This window comes from Macrotis lagotis, chromosome 6 (genome assembly GCF_037893015.1).
Source record: "Macrotis lagotis isolate mMagLag1 chromosome 6, bilby.v1.9.chrom.fasta, whole genome shotgun sequence".
Lineage (NCBI taxonomy): Eukaryota > Metazoa > Chordata > Mammalia > Peramelemorphia > Peramelidae > Macrotis > Macrotis lagotis.
Genome location: NC_133663.1, coordinates 12,669,131 through 12,694,751, shown reverse-complemented (window position 1 = coordinate 12,694,751; position 25,621 = coordinate 12,669,131). Strand labels below are relative to the sequence as shown.

The following is a 25,621-nucleotide window of genomic DNA, read 5'->3' as shown; positions in this document are numbered from 1 at the left end:
TTAAACTTACCATTCTATGTCTCTAAATCCATAGCTTAATTTATCATAGCATACTTCGTAGAGATTATCTGGCCCAACAAATGAGGAAAGTGAGGTATGGCGGTGGGGTGAGGCTCATTGTTAAGCAAACTTTTTATAACATGCAGCCAGTATGTAAGCAAGGTGAAACCTGTTTCACTTGAATTCAAATCTATCATTCTTTCCAGTTTATATCCACATGTCCATGTAATGGAGACATTGGCACATGAGGACTCGTCACTCCCAACTAAATTCCCTCCTATTTATTTTTCTTGATGGAGGAAAACAGGGAATACAAAGTAACTATGAAGAAAGCATGCCCTCAAAGGACCCCCTGAGGACCTTTCCTGCTTGGCCAGAGTTGAACAGCTGAACACACTGTCCATCTGTTTGTTTCACAGGACGTTAGGTCTGGATGGCTTCCAAGAGCTCATTGGATTCCAACCCTAACGTCTACTGGAAGTCAACAGTGATCCAAGAGGCAGCTCTTAGGAACAGTTGGGGAGAAAATAACCAAGTTGGGACATGGTGGTGGCTGGTGAAAAATGTTTCCAGCAAACTTTGCCACAAACTCAAATCCTGAGGGTCTGAGAAATTCTTGGTCTTCCTCGTGTTTTGTTTGGAACATGATAGCAGCAAACATTTTCATGAGATAAAATGCTACATAAGATTCATTGTTTTAAGTTCTCTCTTAGTCATATCAACTACAACATATAAAAATTAAAATGAAATGTTTCATTGCAATAACTATCCCTGAATATGGACAAGCAAAGGAACATGCCCCACTATTTTCCAGAGAAATTTCATTATTTCTTCTCTGAATCTCTGTGCTAACATCAGTTCATATGGGCTCCTGACTTGGATTATCCACAGAGGATAGAGTAATTTCCTTTCTACTCATCATGAATATATCTTTGCCAAATTCAAGGCTGTATTGACATCTACTGGAATGCTAATATCAAGTTACTTCTGACATTTACTAGTTTTTGGATGATCCTGAGAAAATTACTTAAATTACCTACTTTAATTTCTCCATTTGTAAAATGGGAGTGATTAATAATATTTCACTGTGTTGTTGATAGTCAAATGAGATAACGTAAATAAAGCCACTGGGAAACATTAAAGTGCATTATAAATAAATATTGGTTGTTTTTAGTTTTCTCTTGATAATATTGTCTGTTCTCAGGGTATGGAAATAGAACAAATGAAGTGAGGAAAATCTTGGAAAAAATAATTTTCAAATCCCCAGGAAAAAATCAGAGATTAAAAAAATCATTTGCTCACCTTAATTAGTATGATTCTTAGTGCTTCTAAGATTTACCTAAGAACATTTTCTAATTGGTTAAACAAAATAGATGGACTTTTAAAAATAAATGATATAAGGTCTCATTGTAGCATGAACCCCAAAGTGTTAAACTTGTATCATCACATCAGGTCCAGCTCTGATTATCATGCTTTAAGAGTTATACTGGCCTACCAGAGAACAAAGAGAACATCTGTGGGAGGACGACAAGTGAAGTGTTAAGGAAATATAAGATCAGTAAAGTTGTTTAACCTAGAGAAGGGAAGAACAGGGGAAAGATTTCACATATTTTTGAGGGAAATTTGGAAGAGCTACTCCTTCTATGTAACTCCCAAACTAAGGATAGAAATTATAGGGCTGCAGATTTCAGTATCATATAAAGAAGATGAATCCAACAATTAAATATAATTAAATGGGCTAACAGTAATGAGTTCCTTGCTATTAGAAGAGTTTAAGAGGGATCCAAGCCATCACTTGTCAAGGGTATTGTAAATAAGTTTTGGTGTTAAAAAGGATACTGGATTAGATCGTCTTGATCAATTTTGATATCAATCCATTAGCTCTAAAACTATATGGGGGGAAGACACAATGAGCATGACTTTCCATAGTTTGTTTGTTTTTATCAAAACTAAATCATATCTGAGAAAAAATGAATTAAAGAATTTAGTAAGATCAATTATTTAACTACAAATCTTCTAAATAAGTAAATTTAAACAATTATAAAATTATATAAATATGCAAAAAAATAAAAATAAAATATATATTTTTATATAATGCATTTATATGACTTAAACTCTTGCCTGCAGTTATAATAAGGGTTGATAGCCTTTCTTTTGCCCATTTTCCAGAACCAATATCATAGAGAAGAGTTTCAGTTCCACAATTTTGGCATTATCAACATCTTCGGGATAAAAGAACTGAATATATATATATATGTATATATATATATCCCTTAGGGCATAGAAGAAGCAATTATAGTAAAAAATTATATTTATGATCAACATCTTCGGGATAATAGAACTGAATATATATATATATATGTGTGTATATATATATATATATATATGTATATATATATATCCCTTAGGGCATAGAAGAAGCAATTATAGTAAAAAATTATATTTATGATCAACATCTTTGGGATAAAAGAACTGAATATATATATATATGTATATATATATATCCCTTAGGGCATAGAAGAAGCAATTATAGTAAAAAATTATATTTATGATCAAAAAACAATGTTCTCTCTAGTATTCCAAAATTCATTTTTTCCATACAAGTAGGAATTATTTGTGTTCTGTAAATCATATAATGAGATTAGGATTGTTTAATTTTCTTTAGGTTTCCTTTAGGGAAGGAACTAAGCTAAACCAGCACTCCCTATTACTGTTTTTCCTACATAGCATTGCTGATGGAGAATGCATTGTCTAGTATTCCTCAGTTTCTTTCTTTCTGGGATTGAGTGGCGATCTAGCTTTTAAGATGTTATTAAGGAGGTTGAATGACTTTGTGAATCACTTTGGTGAAAGTATGACTCGGCAGACTGTATAACATTTATGGACCTTTCCAATAATTCCAGTCCGTGAGATGAAGGCGTAGCTCATAGAAGCCTCATGGCGTTTCTTGTGAGGATCTGAATTTTCAAGTCCATTCCCCTTCCAAACCTCAGGTTGGCCTCCTGGGTACAACAAAGGTCCCTGATGGAAAGGGAAGAAAATGGCACTCACTGAGATGATGGAGAATTGGGCTGAACTTTTATGGGCTCCTTGAATACATTGGAGTCTTTGCATTTTGTCTGGTGGGAGGTATGCGGTGACGGGGGAGGGAGATTGTCAGGGGATAGGAGGAATAATAACCATCATGTATTGAATATGTCTTGTGGTCTTGGGTAATTTTGCATGAGCTGAAGACTTTTTTTATCAACATCTATAAAAATTCAGGCTTGAGTCTTAAAAGTAATAGTCAGAAATCAGAAAAAAAACTGCTTATGGGAAGGCAAAATTGTCAAAGATAGGATTGTTAAAAAGGTTCCACTTTGTGTGTTCTGGGTCATACGTTACACTATAAAGACAATTTTAACAAATTCAAGAGGTCCACCATAGTAAGATTGCAAGTGCACCTGTCTTCCTGAATACCGGCATTCTGGATGAATGCTGTCTTGCTCAACAAGCCGGAACATTTTTCCCCTCGTTCTTTCATCTTTCTCCATCCTCTTCCCTCCCCCTTCTCTCATAGATGATTAAATGACACAGGCTCGTTCTCCCCTTGTCTACACCTGTTGTAGCCTGCAAATTGCCAGGCTGGCTGCATTCTTTTTCATGTGTTGTGTCTTTCATTGCTCTTAAATAACATTTAGTGGCCTGGATAATGGGGTAGACTCAGCTGCTTTGACTGCCATTAGGAACACGAGGGTTGTTTAGCTTTGGTTTCATGGCCTTGCCAGCCAGGCATCTTAGGAAAGGATTTACGACCACCTGCTTCAGAGAATTAAAAAAAAAAAGATAGTATCTAATTTCTTTGAGTTCTTTCTGTTTCTGACTCTCTTCCTCTCCCTTCTTTATGTCTCTCTTTCCCTCTCAATCCCTTTCTTTGTCTCTGCTTCTATTTATCCACAGATCTGAATCTGTCTGTCTCACACATCCATACACACACACACACACACACAGACCCCAGACAAAATCCTTTCCATTATAGCCATTTCATTTCTTGAACTTTTTACCCATCAACTTAATTTCTGATTGGAATATACTTTAGTGCCTAGGGATTAATGACAATTATGTAATCAGAGTTCATATTTATCCAACACTTGATACACTTGATCTCATCTGATTCTGTCAAAGACCTCCCAAGTCAGGAACTATGAAAAGTGGCTAGAGTACCAGCCCTGGAGCCAGGAGGACCTGAGCTCAAATGTGGCCTCAGACACTTAACAATTACCTATGTGACCTTGGGCAAGTCACTTAACCCCATTGCCTTGCAAAAACAAAAAAAAAAAGAAAGAAATAACCTGTCCTTGGTCATCTAGTAAATGTCAGAGACAAGGTTCAGTGCCCCTATTCCAGGTCCATCTTGTCTTGTCCTAACCACACCCTCCCTTAGAGTCAGCTAGGTGTTTTATGTTCTGGCTACCCTACGTACCTCTTCCTGTCCATTTGACATATCAAACAGCTCCGACACTGATCTCTGTATATCCCACATCTTAGCTCCCATACACATCACTCATTTCCCACTGTCCTCAGAGCAGCTGTGGTGGTAAATGTTTGGTTCTCGCCATCGGGGGGTTGCCTGCATAGTTGTTTGAAACAAATACATCTGGGAATCCTGCCAGTGCCGGTTATAGTTGGAACTAAGGACTTTTCAGGGTAATCCAATGTTTCATTCAAGAAAAAGGAGACACCAGTTTTAGATCTCAATCCATCTTGTTCAAATGCTGATGAGATATTCTCAATGTCCAGAATCCAACTCAGGGAGTCTCAGTAGGGAGCAGAATCCTCCTCCAGGCAATGATCTGGGTCTTTCACATGATTACATTTCTATGGTTAAGAGCTGCTTTAAATCTATCAATTTCTCTTTTCTTTTTTCTTTTTCTTTTTCTTTTTCTTTTTCTTTTCTTCTTCTTCTTCTTCTTCTTCTTCTTCTTCTTCTTCTTTTTTTTTGCAAAGCAATGGGGTTAAAGACTTTCCCAAGGTCGCACAACTAGGTAATTATTGAGGCTGGATTTGAACTCAGGTCCTCCTGACTCTAGGACCACTGATCTATCCACTGCACCACCTAGCTGCCCCTAAATTCATCATTTTCTAAACAAACTTCTTGTCCAGTATGTTCAAGTGAATTTCCCAAGTATCCCTTAAGCACTCACTAGGAGCCACTAGGGAAACTAAGAAAAATGAAAAGAATTCTCAACATGAATGAACTTTATATTGATCTGAGTAGAATCACCTGGGCAGGACAGTAACAATAATACTATCTGATATTATAACAAAATCCAGAATTTGTATGACACTTTAAGGCGTGCAAAGCGCTTTCCATATGATAACTCGTTTAATACAAATCCTAAATATGTAAAATTACTTGCAAATATAATCACAAAATGTACCATCTGTATAAGTCAATATAACTATGAGTCCATAATATATAATATATATAATATCAAATTATGGGAAAGGTTAAAAATTAGATGAATTTGTAATAGCTGAGCCCTGAAGGGAATCGGGGACTCCAAGATGCAGAGGTGAAGGAAGAGGGCATTCCTGAAATATGAGACTGTTCAAAAAAAGTACTGGATTGGATTCAGAGGAACTAGCTTAAAATCTTGGATCTATTGGTAGAACTACAAACTGATCCAATCATTATGGGAGACTCATATGGAGAGAGAAATATGGAATTATGTCCAAAGAGTTATTCAACTGCCTATACCCACTGACCCAACAATATCACTGCTAGTCCTCTTTCCAAAGATGATTCAGGGAAAGGAACAGAATGTCCATGTTCTAAAAATGTTTATAACAGCTTTCTTTGTGGTGGCAAAGAACTGGAAATTGTTAGAATGTCCATCAACTGGGGAATGACTGAACAGGATATGGATATAATGATGGAATACTACTGTATTATGAGAAATGATGGGCTCAAAGATCTTAGAAAGACATGGAAGGACACATGAAATAATGAAGAGCAAAATGAGCAGAATCATGACAATGTGATTATTTCAAGAATTTTGAGTGAAAAAGTCATTTTGATGATTATAAATACCCCAATTAATGATAAGACATATGAAGAAAGTTGCTATCTGCATCTAGAGAAAGAACTCATCAATGCAAGTATGTATGGAATACTTTCGCATCTATACGTACCTATTTGTGCCTAATGGTAGCCATATCTGGGGGTCAAGAGAGAAAAGGAGGAAAAAAAAAAGAAAAAATGTACATGGTAACTATTAAACATTTAAAAAAGACTATCAAGTTAAAAATAAAATAGTTGCATTTTCATGTTCAATGATCTTTTTCTTTTACGTTATGAAAATGCTTCTTATTCCATAAATTAAAATAAATGGAATTTTAAAAACCTTTAAGTCTGTGACTGATTACCTGTCTGACTTTATCCAAGTCACTTGACCTCAGTTTCCTCACCTGAAAAATGGAAAGGTTGTGTTTAATGATTTTTTTCTAATTCTAAATCTAGAATACTATGATCTAAATCATGTGTATAGTATATATATATACCAACATAGCTATACAAACACATATATAGTTTTTTCATAACTGTTTGCATGTTGCCCCCTTATTAGACTGTGAGCTTCGTAAGAGCAAGGACTGTCTTTTTTTTTCTTTCTTTGTATCCCAAGCACTTACCATAAGTCTAGTACATTTTAGACACTTATTAAATAATTTACTGATTGCCTCATCTTCAAGAAACTGAGGTTTGGGGGAAGTTAAGTAATTTGATCATGGGCACTTAACTAGGAAGAGAAAAGATTTGACCTTGGGTCTTTTCCCGATTCCAATATACGTCTTCTCAATAAGCTTTTCCAGGGAAGAAAGAAAATTAAATGGACAACTGAGCAGAGGAGAATGAAACCCAGGACAGTGGTGGTTGTTATTGCTGTCCTTTGTTCTCAAAGAAGACCTTGACATCAGGGAGGTGATGCCGTAACACGTTAGCAAATTGAATTTGAGAGAGCGGAGTGGTGGTGTGCAGCCAGGATGGAAGCTAAATACCAAAGAAATTGGTTCTCAGCTAAAGGACACTATTTCAGTTTCTGAACTTTCATCTAATGGTCCTTTTGGAAATCATGGTATTGTTTGGAGAGGTTTTTCTTGTGTCAAGTCTTCCTCTTGAATTATCAGGAAAAAAATTCCCAGCTTGGGGTAGCTAGGTGGCTCAGTCCTGGAGTCAAGAGAAGGACTGGAGTTCAAATCTCAACTCAGAAACGTCATAATTTACCTAGCTGTGAGACCTTGGACAAGTCATTTAACCCTATTGTCTTGCAAAAACAAAAACAAAAATTTCCCATTCAATCAAGATTAAATGCATTTTTCCACACTGAGCAATAGTGAAAGCCTATACACTCCTCCGAAGTCACAGATGGATTTCAAGTTGGTGAAACAGGTCCAGTATCTTCCATTACTTCAGAGCTCAAACCTCTCCCTGGTTAGTTTGAGAGACTATCATGTGATCAAAGATAGTCTTAATTATCCATTGCAAAGGAAAACAATGGAAGAACCACACATTATGGTGGAAACAAAGTGACTTTACTGTAAAGGAATATGTTACTAATGAAAATAGAGGAACATCAATTTGTTTTAAATGTCTTTTTATTATGACTTAATGAACAACCTTGAAAATGCTGATATTTACATAACTTTTCTTAAGGATAATGTGTATTATCAGTAATGTACTGGTACATAACCATTATTTTGAGGGACTGAACATTATAAAGTGAAGGAATAAGAAAAGCTGACCCTTAGTTCTTAAATATGAAGAAGAAATTTCATTGTATATTTAGAGAAGCTGCATCATAAGGGTCTTTTTGGCATAAAACAGGTGTTCTAATTAATCTCATTTTGAGATGTCCTCTTTTTAGCATTGCTACCCATACTGGGTTGAACACAGGCCATAGCCTTAAGATAAACTCTCTTAGAGAAAAAAAAGGACCTTTTTAGAGACAGATTCCTCCAGCTACATAACTTTAATAGGCTTTGCTTAGCAGAGGAAGAGACAGACACCACTCTCCATACTTACTACATTTATTGTGTTTTATAATTGATTAGTCCTAAGCTGATGTGAGCAGAATTACAATTCCTATTTGAATTAATATTTAAATTTAAATTTAAATTTTTTAACCTAAAATATTTTGACTATTTTTAAAATTTTTGCTTTTTTTTTTTTAGTTTGTTTTGGTTGCTTTTTTTTTTTAGATTTTTCAAGGCAATGGGGTTAAGTGACTTGCCCAAGGCCACACAGCTAGGTAATTAGTAAGTGTCTGAGGGCAGATTTGAACCCAGGTACTCCTGACTCCAAGGCCGGTGCTCTATCCACTGCGCCACCTAGCCACCCCTGCTTTTTATTTTGTATCATGTCAGAACAATCCTTGAAATTAAGCAGGGCTCTTTAGTTGCAGAGATCTACATTTCCTGGCTCTACTGCATTAAGGTGTATTTTAGTCTCAAGTGTTTTGCTGTAACGATGGCATTTACCCTTCCTGACCGACAGAGGGCACAGAGTGAACGTACTGACCACAGCAAATGAAATGAAGAGGTTCATTGTCCCTCTAGCAGGTGAGGATTGCATTGCACATCTGGACCAGACCTTCTGGCACCGGACCCTGCGAGCAAGGGCAAACAGACTGTTATACGGTAAAAGAAAACAATTAACAGGATGCAAACCAGGATGCACCATTAGGTAAATTAATTTCCAATTGGAAGAAAGTTTAGAGATTTTCCAAATCGGGAAGAGCAAACTGGTCCAGTTCTTTAAAATCAGAAAAAGAGGTGTCCCATTTGCTCCAAGTCTCTATCCAATCAGAAGAAGATGGAAACAATAGCAGACTAGATGGTGCAGTGGGTAGAGCGCCAGTCCTGAAGTCAGAAGACTGGAGTTCTAATCTGGCCTCAGACACTTGCTAGCTGTGCGACCTTGGGCAAGTCACTGAACCCGGATTGCCTCGCATCCAGGGCAATCTCCTTGTCATCCTGATTCATATCTAGGCATTGCACCCAGATGGCTCTAGAGGAAAAAGTGAGGCTGGCGACTTAGCACAGCCCCCTACCTCACTCAAATCCAATTCCTGTAATTGTCAGTCCATCACCTCCCTGATGTTGCTGTCTTCTAGAATGAAGGACAAACATCCTCATCCTCATCAACTGACTAGGACAGGTCTGGTTTTCCTTGAAGGCTTGGATTACTTGAGATATAATTGTGAGAAAACTCTTTATATCAGTCTTTGGATCTGACTGTTTCTGGTCCTTAGGCAAGACTCTTCTGATGCAACAGGTAGAGGCAAATGTTCCTGGTTCCCAGTCACTCGGAGCTGGGTTCAAACAGTACCATAAAGTTTTCTCACCTTTCCCATCATTGAATAAAGTTTTCTCACGGGGCAGAAATTGGACTAGACCCAAAATTGAATAGAGAGGGAAATGAAATATATACAGAATTGAGTCACAAGATGGAGCCCATATAGTTCAGTCAATTCCTATGTTAGACATATGAGCTGATAGAGTTTATCTTACTGAAAGTTCAGTTTAGTACATCCCTTGCCTCTCTTTTTTTTTTGTTTCTGTATGTTGAATTCAGATTCAAGTTATTTTATAAAAATAAATTATATAGTTAATATCTGAGAAAACAGAAAAATTCACAATAAAAAATTTCAAATTAAAAAATTCTAATTTTTTTCTGATGATGCAGCTCTATGAATGCTTCAAAATACGCACTTCTGTACATTGTACATTTAAAATAATGGAACATTAATCCCTATATTTATGAATGAGCTGCAACTGCTCATAGATGGCTTCCAAGTGGACTTAAAACTACTGTAGTTATATTCTTTGATGGTTGCTGTTCTCCCTTCAATACAGGGAACAGGGAGAGAACAGGTGGGAGAATACGAGCTAATTTCCAAAGTCTGTCTGAAAACATGAAAAATGTCAACACTGATGTTTTGGGGTTCTGCAGGCTGAAGGATGGAAAAGGATCACTCTCTGCATACGTTAGGAAAATACGGACTTGGAACAGCAACAAGAAGGAGCTCAATCAGAGAAACTAGAGACACTTCTTTTGAAGTGGCACAGCACAGGATGGGGGAATGTTCTCCAAGTGATTACATCATAACAATGTGAGGATTGGACAGAAGGGTGGTGATGCAGAATTTCGGAGGTGGCAAGAACCTCGGTATCCAGCTAATCCCACCATCCACTGGACAAGCATTCCCCTGACCCCCTAAGAAGTCATGTTCCAGTAAAGAACTCTGAATTGGCAATGGTGATAATGTCATTCACTCTCCTTTTCTTCCTTCCCAAATCCCTTCCTAAGGTAGCAAGCAATTTTATGTTGGTTATCCCTGTGCCATCATGCAAAATATATTTCCCCATTAGTCATGTTGTGAGAGAAAACAACAAAAGATGAAAAAAAGGAAAGAAGGATGCTTTGATCTGCATTCAAACTCCATCAGTCCTTTCTCTGGAGGTGGATAGCATTTTTCATCATAGACCTTACAGAATTTCCTTGGATTTTTGTATTGCTAGGAATAATAAGTCATTCATAGTTGAACATCCTATATGCAATTTGGCTCTGTTTTACAGTGTTCTCTTCATTGTACATCAGTTTTATGTAATTCATTTCTGAGAGTATCCTGTGGATTATTTCTTATAGCACAATAGCATTCATCACAGTCACCTACTACACCTTGCTCAGTCAATTCCTCAATTGATGAGCATCTTCTCAATTTTCCATTCTTCGTCACCACAAAAGAACTGCTAGAAATTTGTTTGTACAAATAGGTCCTTTTCTCTTTTTAAAATCTCTTTGGGATGCAGAGCTTGAAATGGTAATTGGCAGATCTAAGGGTATGCATGGTTTTACAGTTCTTTTACCATAGTTCCTATCATTGGATCAATTCATAATTACACTGATGGTACATTAGTGTCCTATTTTCCCACATTCCCTTCAACATTTATAATTTTACTTTTCTGTCATATTAGCCAGTCCTGATAGATGTGAAGTAGCACCTCAGAGTTGTTTTAATGTGCATTTCTCTGATCAATAGTGATTTAGGGTATTTTTTCCTCTATGACTCCTGGATTTTTAAATTTGATTTCCTTATCTGAAAATTGCCTATTCATTTTCTTTGATCACTTATCAATTGTAAAATGATTTGCGTTCTTGTAAATTTAAGGCAGTTCTTAAACATTTGAGAAATAAGACCTTTATCAGAAACACTTGTTGAATGTTCCCCCTCCCCCCAGATTTGTTTTCCTTCTAACCTTAGTCAGGCAGGTTTTCTTTGTGCAAAAGCTTTTAAATTTAAAATAATCAAAATAATTCATTTTACATCTTATAATGCTCTCTATCTCATTTGGTAATACATTCTTTCCTTATCTATATATCTGACAGGTAAACTATTTTATGCTCTCTTAATCTGTTTATGACATCACCTTTTATTTTTACAATGTGAAGCCATTTTGACCTTACTTCGTATACGATGTGAGTTGCTGACCCATACCTATTATCTGCCAAACAGTTTGCCATTTTTCCCAGGAGTTCTTGTTTCAAAAGCTTGGGAACCTGGTTTTATCAAATACTAGATTATTATAGGCATTTACTACTCTGAATTGTGTATCTAATCTATTCCATTGATTCACCATTCTATTTCTTATCTAGCTGCATATTGTTTTGATGATTACCATTTTATAATATAATTGGAGATCTGGTTCAGCTAGGCCAACTTCTTTCTCATTTTTTCCATTAATTTTCCATTAATTCCCTTGCCATTCTTGTCTATTTGGACTTTCAGATGAATTGCCATTATTTTTCCTAGCAGTATCAAATAATTTTTGGTAGTTTGGCATGGCATTGAATAAGTAAATTAATTTATATAGATGATCAATTTTATTACATTTGGTTTGGCCTGCCTATGAGCAATGAATATAATCCCAATTGCTTAGATCAAATGTTATTTGTGTGAAAAATTTTTTGTAATTGAATTCAAATAGTTTCTTTTTTATCAAGTAGACACTTGTATTCTCTAGTTATTTTAAATTGAATTTTTCTATTCCTTGTGATTGGACTTCATTGATAACATAGAAATGCTAATCATTTATGTGAATTCATTTTAAATTGTTTTTATATATTGTTTTTTAGGTTGATTCTCTAAGTACACAATAATATAATCTTTAAAGTTAGAGTTTTGTTTCCTCATTGCCTATTCGATTCCTTCACAAGTAATGCTAGTGTACATCCTTGCTTCACTTTTGATCTTAATGGGGAGACTTCTAGCTTATCCCTATTGCTTGATGATAATTTCAGATAGATAGTGTTTATCATTTAAAAAAATTCTCATGCTTCCTCTGCTTTCCAGTGATTTTAATAGGAATGGATATGATTGTTGGTTTTCTTGAGATGTCCATTATACTTATACTTTTCCTAATATTGAAACATCCATACATTCCTGATATAAATAAATTTCTCCTATAGTACATGATCTGTTATATATTGCTGTAATCTCCTTGCTAGAAGTTTTCTGTTTTCTATTTTTCTATAATTTTGGAATTGGTAATTCTTTAAGGTTTTGATAGAATTCACTTGAAAATTCATCTAAACTTGAGGATTTTTTCTTAGGGAGTACATTGATTGCTTATTTAATTTATTTTTTCTAAGATAGGGATGCTTAAGTATCCTATTTCCTCTTCTACTATCTGGACAATAATAAATATTCATCTATTTCACTTAAATTGTTAGATTTATTGGCATATAATTGGGCAAAATAGTTCCAATTTCATCTTAATTGCTGGTGAATTTCATTTCTGATGCTGTTAATTTGTTTTTATTTCTTTTTTAATCAAATTAACCAAAAGTTTATCTAGTTTATAGGTCTCACACACACAAAGCAACTCAATGTTATTTATTAGTTTAATGTTTTTCTTACTTTAAATACTATTAATCTATCCTCTGGTTTTCAGGGATTGCATTTTGGTTTTTAAGTAGGATTTTAAAATGTTTTTTTTTATTAATTTGCATGTCCAATTCATCAGTCTGCTCTTTCTCTATTTTATTGATGAACATATTTAGAAATATACTTTTCCCCCCTAAGTACTGCTTTGGTTGCATTCCATAAATTTTGGTTTGTTGTCTGATTGTTGGTATTCTCTTCATTGTAATTATTGATTATTTTCATTTGTTCTTCGACCCTCTCATTCTTTTGGATTAGATTATTTAGTTACTAATTAATTTTAATTTAGTGAATGGATTTTTTAATATTGAATGAGATTTTTATTGCAATATGATGTGTAAAGAATGCCTTGGGTTTTATTTAGTTTTATAGAAAGCAACAGGTCTAAGTCTGACTTTGGGCCTGTGGATGAGTTCTGCCACTCCATTTCCTAACTAGTTTGTAGATAACAATCTAATCTAGAATCACGTTGATTTGGAATGGGAAGCCATATTGCAGATGTGTTTCCAATTCAATAAATGCTAGGGCTGTTGGATTCAGAACTCTAACATGTTTTCCTATTTTGATCTATGATACCAAGAATCTAAAACCTGATGTCATTTGGACTTGGGAACAGACCTGATCATGCTTCTGGGGGGCAATGGAAAAATTACTGGTCATTTGATGATCTGACAGACTTTCAGATAATTTGTCACGTTTAATGGAAAATGTGACATAAAACATAGGGCACTGGTTAAAGTCAAATTGTAATATATGAAAATGTTTTCAGTATTCTTAAAACTGTCACCATTGCTAAGATAGTTTGAAAGAAAGATTACGACAGAATTGTATATGGTGGGGTGATTCTAGAAACATCAAATTCTTTTAGGAAAAGGCAAAAAGGAGCAATTATCTCATAAAAAGGGACCATGAAAGGAAGAACCAATACAGAGGAAGAAGTAACTGGTGCTGGAGGACTAGTAATGTTGAAACCTTCCTCTCGTGGGGGGTGTCAAAGGAAATGGTTTTCTTCTGAACTTCAAGAGATGAAACTTTTACAGTATGTATATTAAAATTTGGAGAGTGGGGCAGAAAAGATAAGGGAGGGACTTTTACAAGAGTGGGGTGGGGAGAAAGGGAAAGAGAAGAGAACTAATTTAGATTTCCAGCTCTGTCTGTTAATCTTGAGCAAGTCATTCTCTCTAAACCTGTTTCCTCATCTGTGAAATGAGTCGGTTGGACTAGATGGAATCCAAGGTTCTTTCCAGCTCTAGATTTCTGCTGAGAAGGTAGAATCAACAAAACATGAAAACTGATTAACTACACAGGAGTAAAAGACTAAGAAAAATCAATGTTGAACCTAAATTTGCAAACTTAGATGAATAGAAACATAGGAAAATAGATGATTAGTTCAATCTAGGATGGATTGAGTTTTCTTGGATTATGGAATGTAGAATTGTAGTTTCTCAACAGGTATTTGGTGATGTGGACTGAAAGTCTGGATAGAGATTAAAGATCTGCAAGTCATCTGCCTAGAAACTGGAGCTATAGAATCTTAGAGATACAGAGAAGAAAAAGGATCAGATTAGAGTCTTTGGAGACATCTTTGATTGGCAGGTAGGACTTGGATCTTGGTCTAACAAGAAACTATGGAGTAGTTAGAAAAGCAAATAGGGAACCAGGAGATAAATGTCATGGACATTGTGGTCCCACCATCAAAAGGTATAGGGAAGCCAAATGAGATCCCTATAAAACTCTTAGTACAATGTCTTGTATATAGCAGGCACTATTTAAATGCTAGTTATGATGTGCTAATCTAATAATCCAATTCAATCAAATAAATACTTAACAAGCATCTACAATTAATAGAATTAATAAAAAGACAGCCCCTGTCCTCAACAAGCTTACAACCTAAATGGGAAGATAGCACATTTAAAAAAAAAAGGCATTGGGGCAGCTAGTTGGCACAGTGGCTAGAGCTCTGGCCCTGGAGACAGGACAACCTGATGCTGAGACTGGGTGAAACTGGCAAGCAGGTATCTTGTTCCATGGAGTTGGAAGCAAGTAGTAGCAAAGTAGGAAGCAAAGTAAGCTGAGTTTCTTCACTCCATAAAGAAAGGCACTAGGAGGACTTTGGTAGTCATACCTCCAGTTCTCCAGAGGAAAAAGGCTGAAAAAGATGACGTCTAAACTCAAGTCTAAGGCTTAGGACTAGCAGCATAGTGATCAGTTTAGATGATGATGATGATGGTAATGGTGCTGGTGATGGCAATTGATGATAATGTTTAGATAAATAAGGATTCTTCAGGGAAGGCAGCAGATTGGAGTTGTACTGATATGACAAGGAGTTCTCAGGTCAAGCTAGGGGTTGGAAGATTTGATTCAGTAACAATAGAATGATGAGGGAACCTGGACAAAATTCATGATTTGAGTCAAGAAAAGAGTTATAAGAAATAGATTTGAGGAACACTGTACATCACTTAGACTGGATGGGTCTGGGTCTGAGAAAGTAGGTTGCTTGACTGATTGTTGACCTTAAATTCTTCCGCCAGATAAGTAGGGATATTTATATATATATATATATATATATATATATATATATATATATATATATACATATATATACACACACACACACATACACACACATATATATACACCTCTCTCTTTCTCTCTCTCTATATATATATATATATATACATATATATACATACACACATATATACACCTCTTTCTCTCTCTCTATATATACATATATGTATATATATATGTGTGTGTGTATATATATATATATGCATATATATATATATATATATATATATATATATATATATATAATGTATATATCCCTTTCATTTGGAAGGATCTCTATTTACACTTCAGGTAATTGTATAGGCCTGGCTCCAGGGAAGGGAAACTGGTCGTAGTCCTTCTCATTGTATTGGACTTTCTCACCCAAGTCCTGCTCCACCCCTGTAGAGTCTTCTTTTGGAGGTCAAGCAGATCTTAGGTATGTAAATAAATCTAGTGAACTTGTGGTTCTCATTCTTGTTAAGGAGACAGAGGAAAAGGGGATTTCTCCTGTGACATATCTGTACATACAGGCTATAAGATTATCTGTATTCTGAAAGAGGCAGATAGAAATTCTGTGATGCCACATCAATGGTTGTGCAAGCATGTGGAGATACAGAAGAGACTTTATTTTGTAATGGAGAATCTTGGGTAACTCTTATTCTGATATAAGGTTTAACATCTGGTCAGTCATTGTGTGACCAGAGGCCAGAATCCTATGAGCGAGGCAAGAGTGCATTTCCTTCACTTCCTTTCTATACTTTTCAAGTTCATTAAAGTTTTGCCTCTTCCCCAAGGTCAGGACTCTATGATATTGGTGGTGAGATAACATGATCTGCTTCTAGCTCCATTTGTGACCCAAAGTAGAATACCGCCTCCTTGTGGGCAAAGACCCCCCCCCACTTTGGCCTCAGTATGCCTGGTGCCTGGCTCAAAGTAGACACTTAAAAGATTGATCTATGACAAGAGATCAAAAGTATTCTGAGTTTAGACTGTCCTTTGCAGCATATATATCAATAATCATATCCTTCATCTATCAGACTAATGATCAGAGAAGAAAAAAACATCAGTCTAACACTGGAGCAAGGTCTTCATTCATTCATTCACCTATCTATAGTACTTATCACTTTATCACTAGTGTTTCTGGATCCTTTGCTTGCTACTGCTTAATTTTATTTTTCAAATCCTATTCCTGCTGCCGATCAGAACATTAATTTTTGAATAATGAAATCCATTCTTTCTTCTCTTCCTTCATTTCTCAAATAGTATCCTAATTTGATGTTGCCAGTATTACATGAAATACTACGATGGACACCTAAGCTGCCTTTGCAGGTCAGCAAATGTGTGAAAATTTCAGCCATCACAGTTGGAAGACATTGGGTACTTCCTATCCTAGACTGCAGGGACGGAAGGGTTGGAGGAAGAGAACTTTACAAAGGTGATGGTCAAAAATTAGATTTACGTGAAATTGTACAAATACATAAAAATAGAAAAAAAAATTCAAGAGTCCAAGCAATACATGATGGACTTCTCATTAAATCTTGCCAATCTCCAAATGCAATAGGTCTTTCCACTGGCAATCATAGGGAAATTCTCCAAGGATTATTTCTCATACCCCATGAACAACTTTGGTGGTGATGGATTGCTAATACTGGTGAGATGGGGCAGGGAACATAAATAGGAGTCAGCCAAAAGTCTCCATACTTTCTCATTAATGTTTTTCAGCTCTGACATCCATATAAACTCCAAACCTATTTTATTTATATAGTACTTATTTTGTGAAAGATGCTGTGTTGAACACTTTGCAATTATTTTCTCATTTGATCCTTAGAGCAACACTGAGAGGTAGGGGCTATTGATATCCCCATTTTTCAGATGAGGAAAGTGAGGCAACAGAGGTTAAGTGACTTGTTTCAGGGTCCATAGGTAGTAAGTATCTGAGTTCTTCCAAACTCCAAGTGTGGCGCTATAATCTCTGCACCATCAAACTGCCTTCATTGTGTATCTCTTGAGTTCCTTTCTACTTTGGAGATTTCAAGATTCTACCACTCCTTCGTGCATTAGTTTCTTGGACATAGTAGCTAGTTTTGTTCTCTGAATCTCCCAGCTTGGTAGTTCTATGCCTTTCATTTGGAAGGATCTCTTTATCTAAACCGTCACTTCTCAGTGATATCCTGTGTCTTCACAAATAATAGTGATTTTGTACAAAGCTGAGACAACATTGGATGGATCATAACCATTTGGATCAGATGTAGAATGGAAAGGAGTCTTAGCAGACATATAGCACGACCATCTCTCATTTTACAGATGAATAAAATGAGGTCCAGAGAGAGGTCAATCTATGTGCAACTGAACTGAGTAGGTGGAAGAACTGGGATTAGAACTAAGGTCCTTAGACTAACCCCATATTTAGAACTGAAATTATCTGCATGTGGATGCCAATTAAATATGAAGAATGAAAGATCCAAAAAGCTGATCTCCCATGCTACCTCAGTTTCTTTATAGACCTGGCTCTTATTACAGATGAGTTTGGGGTATAAAATGTAATATTTAATTAAACTTAACCAAGAAGAGAATTATGTTAATTCAACTTAATTTATGCAATACTTATTTTTTTTTAACTACAAACACTTTTAGGACATGAGAAATTAATACACCAAAAATCGATTGCCTTTAGACAAACCTAGAGTAGTGGACTTGGTTTATCATAACATCAAATGATCCATAATGAATTTAGAGGTGTATCATCATTCTTTCTGCATTTGAGTAGATTCATTAGTTATTTGTCAAAATGTAAAGCCTGAATGGAAGAATCAACTTTACATCAGTCATATGTTTAGAGGATCTATAGAGACTCTGACCTGTGATTTCACTGGAAACTTCATCTACCAGGAATTGACTTGCCCAGGGTCACACAAATAGCATCCATCGGTTATTCTGGACAATAAGGTTGGTCCTCTACCATCCTACTGTGCTGCCCTCCTTCATGGTTATTTTTGCCTTTGATGAACTTTGATACATTGGCTTTTTCCTCTGAGATCTATATACCATGACTCTTGCAAAATTAAACTATTCTCTTAAGACACCTTGTTCCAATTCGTACTTTCACTAAAAAAATAAGGCTTATCCTGTAATCAGGTCAAATAGACAGAAGTGACACATATATAGTATTATTCATCATATCTTTTTTTTGTACCTGAACTGTGACTGTGAGAATGTGAGTTGTTTTTTCAACTAACGTTTTAAAAATATTTTTTTCAGGAAAAAAAAACCCTAGGGTTGAGATTCCCATTCTGTGCAGGAATGAAATTTGTCCATTCTTATAAAAACTTAACCACTCTGAGGGAAGAGGATAATGAATTGAGTATGATACATTTTTAGTGGTTTCCATGATCTCCCATGCTATCCAAATAGGTTATCCACAACCCAATCTGATATCAAACCCAAGCATTGGAGTTTGTGCATAAACAATTTTATGAAAATATATGAGTAATACACAAAACAGACACAAACAAAAATAATTTAACTTTTAACCTCCAATATAAAAATATAATTAAGAAAGAGAAGTTTTATTAGGGCAATTTTTTTTACTTTATTTTTCCATACAGCAAAGTCAACTATTGCAATAATAATAAAATAAGCATAAAAACAAATTGCAGCCAAGGACAGAATACATAATTGAAAGCAACTACAAGCAAAAGTAATTCTGTGATTACATAATAGTAAAATCAAGCACGTCTGTCCTTTCAGCAGATGAAAGTTGCAGGGTTGCAAATAAGTGCAACATAGTCATCACCCAATTGGTGCGACTGTGGAATCATACCAATACAAACTAGGCCAAATATCACTTGGTTCATGACTTTTAAATGACAACGTCAATAACAACGCTGTTTTGAGTGCTTCTGATTTGGAAGATTCAAACTGTAAAATTTGAGGTTTCTTTGTTTTCACCTGCTCAAAGAACAGCTCACTAATAGCAATAAAAAACAATCACATAACAACGATAGCTACGGTGTGCTGTTTGGTTTGCCTGTTCATGATTTTTAACTTTTTTGTGAGAGTCAAAACTCATTTTGAAGATTTTTTTTTTTGTGAACAATTAACCACTGAAATTGTCAGAAACTGGTTTGAATAGTATATATTCTTAATATAGTTCTCTTTATTTTTTGATAGTTTAAACATGCAGTAGTTTTGAATAATGTAAGGACTATCTGATCCATGATTTCACCTTAATGGTTGAAATAAGTACCTGCTATTTTTGGCAATGATCTTCAGGCATATTTGGACCAGTGGAGCTGTTGTCAGTCATGAGATCTTGGAAGGATGGTATATCTTTCCAGCTGAAAAAATCCTGGCAAACTACAAGCTGTCCACAAAAAGCAAAGCCACTTTTTTTTGGGAGGGGTTTGGAGTGCTAACTCTGCCATTTTTGCAAGCAATTTTGCTCAGCCTGTCATTTTTTTTTATTAGCCTTAACAAAACTCCTTGTAATTATAGACTTTTTTTTATTCAAAATAAGATCTCACTATTATACAGGTTTCTCTCTTTTTTTTTTGACTATATACAGAAGTGCAAAAAGTCAACCTTCTTTCCTCAACGTCCCAACATGCTAAACTGCAGCATAATCAACCCTCAAGAGTTTGCACACGCTAAAATTCTTGTTACGTAAACTTTGAGTATTTGGATTATCAACAAAAAGTCCCTTGATCTAGCGATTATGCAGCTTAATTATAACAAGGCCTGATATTCAGGGATTTCAAAAAATATTTAAACAATACTTTAACATTTTAAATGGATACAGTAGAAAATAAATTTTATTCTAATATCTAGGATCTAGATTTTCTTATAATAACTAATTACAAACAAAATAAATCATCAAAATATTACTCAATTGTCTGCCAGGATTGTTGCCATAGCAACAACTTAACTTCTTACTTAGCAATGATTATATAATTATAGGATATCCATATAAAAGATCTTTGTTCTTTTAATGAAAACTAGACGAGAACTAACAATGACTGACATTCTTACACTGTAATATTAAATCCGTAAAATATAAATCATTTAGTTAACAATAATACGAATTCTTATATGACACTACAAGTAATTCAAAACTGAGTATGTTATGAAAGAAAAAAACTAATTTTTTTGTCTTGAAAAATTCATCAGTAAAATCTAATAAAACAAAATTTTATAAACTGAAATGGTATTCAATTGTTAATAGAAAATGAAAACAATTTTTAATAAATGTAGGAAATTAAAATCTACATTTTAACAAGGAAAATAAGTAATATTCTATAATGAAACTAACTACAATAATATGTGAAGTCATCTATACTTTCTTAACACGATTGAAATTACATTGGTATGGGGTCCAACCCGTAATGTAAGAATCTAAGGCTTTAATAGATGTACAGTACAATCAGTAAAATCAACACATCATTCTTATACTAGAAAGCTTATCTCTCGAGCATAAAAACTTGCCGTAAACGTGGAAGTATGGAAGGTTCTATAACGGAACCTCCTCCTCTTCCATTCCACACCACGCTACTAGTGACCTGGCCCCCACTTCAGCAATGCTCAAAATTGCTGAACAGGCAAAAAAAATTATACATATACATATATATATATCTGAACATATATATGTGTATATCCTCTACTAGCTGCAATATCCAAACCACAAAAAAAAAAAGAAAGAAAAAAAGGAATTCCTTTGGATGAATCTATTTTTAAAAACTGAATGCACATCTCTATATATTTTTTAATTTTGTAAAAGGCTTTCTAAGGCTATAAGCAGTTAATCAAAACAAAACAGAAACAAAAAAGAAAAAAAACACATATAAAATTCACCCAAGTACTTAACCCGCCCAATTACTACTTAATTAAATCTTTACCATTTTCATATTTTGGTTTAACATGCATCCAATGACAGTGCTGCTGCCTTCCTCTTTGTTTAGAGTCACCATTTTGAATGTGACTGTCATGAAGAATGGAAACAAAGTGAAACTATTTTTGCAAAGCATTTATAGTCTTTTGACTTTTGCAGAGGCTATAAATAGAAGCAAAACAAGTTCCTTAAACATTGTTTTCTTGTTATCGTGTCTCAGAAATGGCATTTCCCTTTTTTTTGAGTATCATGTTATACAGTATAATATGCATAAATATTACACTACAATGCATTAAAATAATTTTATTTATTTATATATATATATATCTATATATATCTATCTCTCTATATATCTCCAGTATGTGAGTTTTCTGTGTTTATTTGAGAGTTTGTCTTGTGCTGCCTATGGTTATTGTAAGGTTAAATGGGCCATTTCTGAGACAGCTTTGGTTTCAAAAAAAAGAATGGTGCCCTTTGACTGATTGGTATTAGCGAGTAAGCAACAAAACGTGGCTCTGAAAATAATAACACTGAAGAAATAATACTCTACTTTGATGTACAGTCTATGGCACTTCATGAGAATCTTCAACAACATGGTTTTGAAAGCCATGATGCACTTTAAAATATACACAGCTATGGTTTTGCTTGGCACATTCATCTCTGTCAGATCCCTCCCTCACCACCTCTTACAATCTATTACATTAAAAATATTACTCTTCAACAAAAATGACTGTGCATGCACACTTTCGTCTATAATGGCAATTTTAAATACAAGGTGCACCTTTGTTATTTGTAAACCTTGAAAGAAATAAACTTAGTTTTTTTTTTAAATTATATCTTGGTCTACAGACGTACCAATACATGATAGAATCATGGTTACACCATAGTCTGTCTTTTCAAGATGGCATGAGGATGTAGGAAAGTAACTAGGTGGATGCATACCAAAATACATATGCATCTCTCTGTGCTAGAAAAGAGAGACAATGTTGTTCTGGAAACAGTAAGATCACCTCAGCACAAATATCAATTCAATATACAAAATAGCTAGGCAACAGTGTGCAGTGAGTTTCCATGTTGTCTTTTCATCTGGAGAACATGCAATAGGTGGATGCTTTACGGCTGAGGGTTTGGCTGGGTGTGTTGCTTGACAGTATATACATTATGGCTAACGACCTTGTCCTTTAATCTAACCAAGCACACTGTCCTCTTCTCTTTAGTGTGATCTATGAAAAAGAGGGAGGGGGAAGAAAAAAAGTCTAGTTGAATAGCATGTCTTTGGCAAAACTCTGGGTATCCCCCACGACGCCTTCCCTGGGGCCGCACTCAAAGATTTCTTCATCTGAAAGGATGGACAATCTGCTGATGGGAAATACATCTGTTGGTCCCAGCATACCCACAGCGTTGGACTAATAAATGGTGAAACTCGGGAAAATGGAATTTGACTTTTCTAAACCAGTGGAATCTGGCAGGCTGCAGGGCAGTTTTGCAATTCGTGCTTGGGAGCGAGGGCCATCATAGTTAGACACGACTCCGTCCATAATGCCAGTGTTGATTAAGTAAGGCTGAGCCTGTACAGAGTTCTGTTTGAGGAGAAATGGTTTGTCTCCCTTCCCTTAGAAATTCATGGAATAATAATGCACTGTGTTTTTATTTTCCAGTTGCGGTGGGGCAATGGGGTTAAGTGACTTGCCCAGGGTCACACAGCTAATAAATATCAAGTATCTGGGGCCACATTTAAACTCAGGACTCCAGAAGTGGTGCTTCTACCTAGCTGCTCCAATGTACTGAGTTTCAACAGGAAACCAATGGTATTAAGTAGCTGCTTAATAAACCCAAGAATAATGTCCTTTCACAGGACAAAATTTATTTTTTCCTCAGTACAAGTAATCTAAAGTTCCTTTCTAAAGTTCAAAAAGAAATCTTGGAGAATTTGGGGTCTGCAAGTCTTATACCAACATCCATCAATTAATTAGTAGATGGTGCTTTTTACTGGGATCCATTCATTTCACAAGTTCATTACTCATCAAATGAATATTCTAATCCACTACCATTATGCACAATTCAATGGCAGAGTAGACCTGGCACACTTTATCATTCTTTCTTGGGTTTTTTAGAATGGCAAGAGATCTTGGAGATAATCAAGTTAAGAAATCATTTTTTAGATGAGTAAATATCCAGGAAAACGGGTGACAAACTTTGAAGCCAGTTAATGGCAGAAATGCTGCCTTGTTGTGTCGTGACATTTATGAAATTGTGATCATTTTTCAAAGAAACAGATCATCCATTTAGTATAAAGGTTTAATGCTTGTGGGAATGGGGGAAGGGAGAAACACTAAGCTCACGGTTAGGGTCTTGAGATTAAGTATCTGCTCTGCCACTATTGTTTTGCGTATACTATATAAGTAATTTCATCTCCTTTCTCTTGTCATTCTTTACCTCATCTATAAAATTACAAACCATATCCCTAAGGCCCCTTTTAGCCTTAGAGTTATATTAACTTGTCATTTAACTCATAGTAAAGTCACTGATATATTTTCTTACCACTACTCTTTTCAGCTAGAATCTCTATAGAGCTTCATGTATCTTATCTCATTTGATCCTCATGAAAGCCCTTCTATTGACATTACAGTTGAGGAAACAGAGGGGAAACAAAGGTCAAGTGACTTGCCCAGGGTCAGACAGCTAATAAATGTCTGAGGCAGAATTTAAATTTAGGTCCCCCTGATTCCAAGTCCAGCATTCTATTTACCATGCAACTGAGCTGACACAGTTATTGAAAATAACTTCCTAATGAGAAGTATAATATTTTGGAATTGAAACTTTTTAAAAAAATTATGAAATCTATAATCAATCCTTTGTTTAATTAAAACATTAATTATTCTTGAGAAAGAAAATATTTCATTTAATTTTCTCATGATTCTTTTCTCACAGATGGACTTCCATATTTTCCTAAATGTCAGTACTTCTATCTAGCTAGCCATAACTAGCTATAGCCACAAATATGCAAATCAGATACATGTATAAAGTAATAGGAATAAGTTTGATTTTTTATATACTTTAACTTACCCATCAAGATGAGTGTTGTCCCCTTCAAATTGTCACCCTGAGAGTCTAAACACTTATTCCAACAATGTAATTACCCTCAGAACCAGGATTTTAAACCCCACCAGAAGACTGGTCTCATTACTATATAAATAAATAGAACATCATGCAATTTTTCATCCAAAGTGGTAAGAAAGACTAACCCTGATGACTCACCTGATTCAATAGATTGACCTTCTGTCTTCCTTCAAGGAAGATTCAACACCTCTCACCTTCTTCAAGAAGCCCTTTTCCTCATCCCTTTAATGCTAGTGCCTTTCCTCTGCTGCTTATTTCCATCTGAGCCTTGTTTTCCTGCTGTCTCCCCCATTGGACTATGAACTTCTTAAGGACAGGGAAGGGTCAGCACCTAGCTTGGAGTAGGTGCCTAAGAAAAACTAATTGAATCGCACCACTTTTCTGTGTTTCCCCAAATCCTCCTTATCTTCTTAGTCCAAAGACTTTACCACCATTAAAGATGTTAGAAATAAACAAAAATGGTCCAAGAGGCTTCTCTGAAGTCAATGCCGAAGACGAGGTCTAACAAAATGATTCAGCAATGTTGGGATATTTTGTATTGTTGGAATAAGGGTTTCAGCTTCACAACGTGATTAGCTCAAAAGGGACAAGACTCGATTGGTTGTACACATGTTTGCATAAAAATTGATCATCTATGCTGTTCCCCTCTGATATCAGCTCGCATCTATTTTGTTACCTACATGTGTTCTCCCCAAAGAGAAGGGGGAACTCCTTGAGGACAGGGACTATATTGACCTTTATTTGTATGCTCAACACTTAAGCATAGCTCTGGATCCATAGCAATGAGCTTTGGATTAATTGATGAATACACCTCTAGTCTTTGAAAACAATTCAGGTATGGGGGCAGAAAACATAATTCTGAGGCAATCTCTAAAACTTAAATTAGGACTCTGGTTCTAAATTATGCCTCAGGATTAGAATTAGGATTAGATTTTTTTATCTTTCTTTCTTAGAGTAATTTTGTGATATAAGGGTAAAAAACCAAATTTAATTCATCTTGGCATATGATTTGCTTTTTTCCCCCTTTCTATTATGAATTTTATTTTAAGAAACATTACAACTTTTGGATGGATCTACATGA

General features: G+C 35.3%; 1 protein-coding gene across 20 annotated transcripts in view; it reads right to left on the bottom strand.

The window, feature by feature from the left end:
- Positions 1-19,100: 19,100 nt before the first annotated feature.
- Positions 19,101-25,621, bottom strand: part of MBNL1 (muscleblind like splicing regulator 1) — a 241,476-nt gene continuing 234,955 nt past the window's right edge. For all 20 annotated transcript variants that reach the window (XM_074190779.1, XM_074190760.1, XM_074190770.1 and 17 more), the window contains one exon: positions 19,101-22,643. The gene's annotated coding sequence lies outside the window, so the exon portion shown is untranslated. The remainder of the gene's footprint in view (positions 22,644-25,621) is intronic.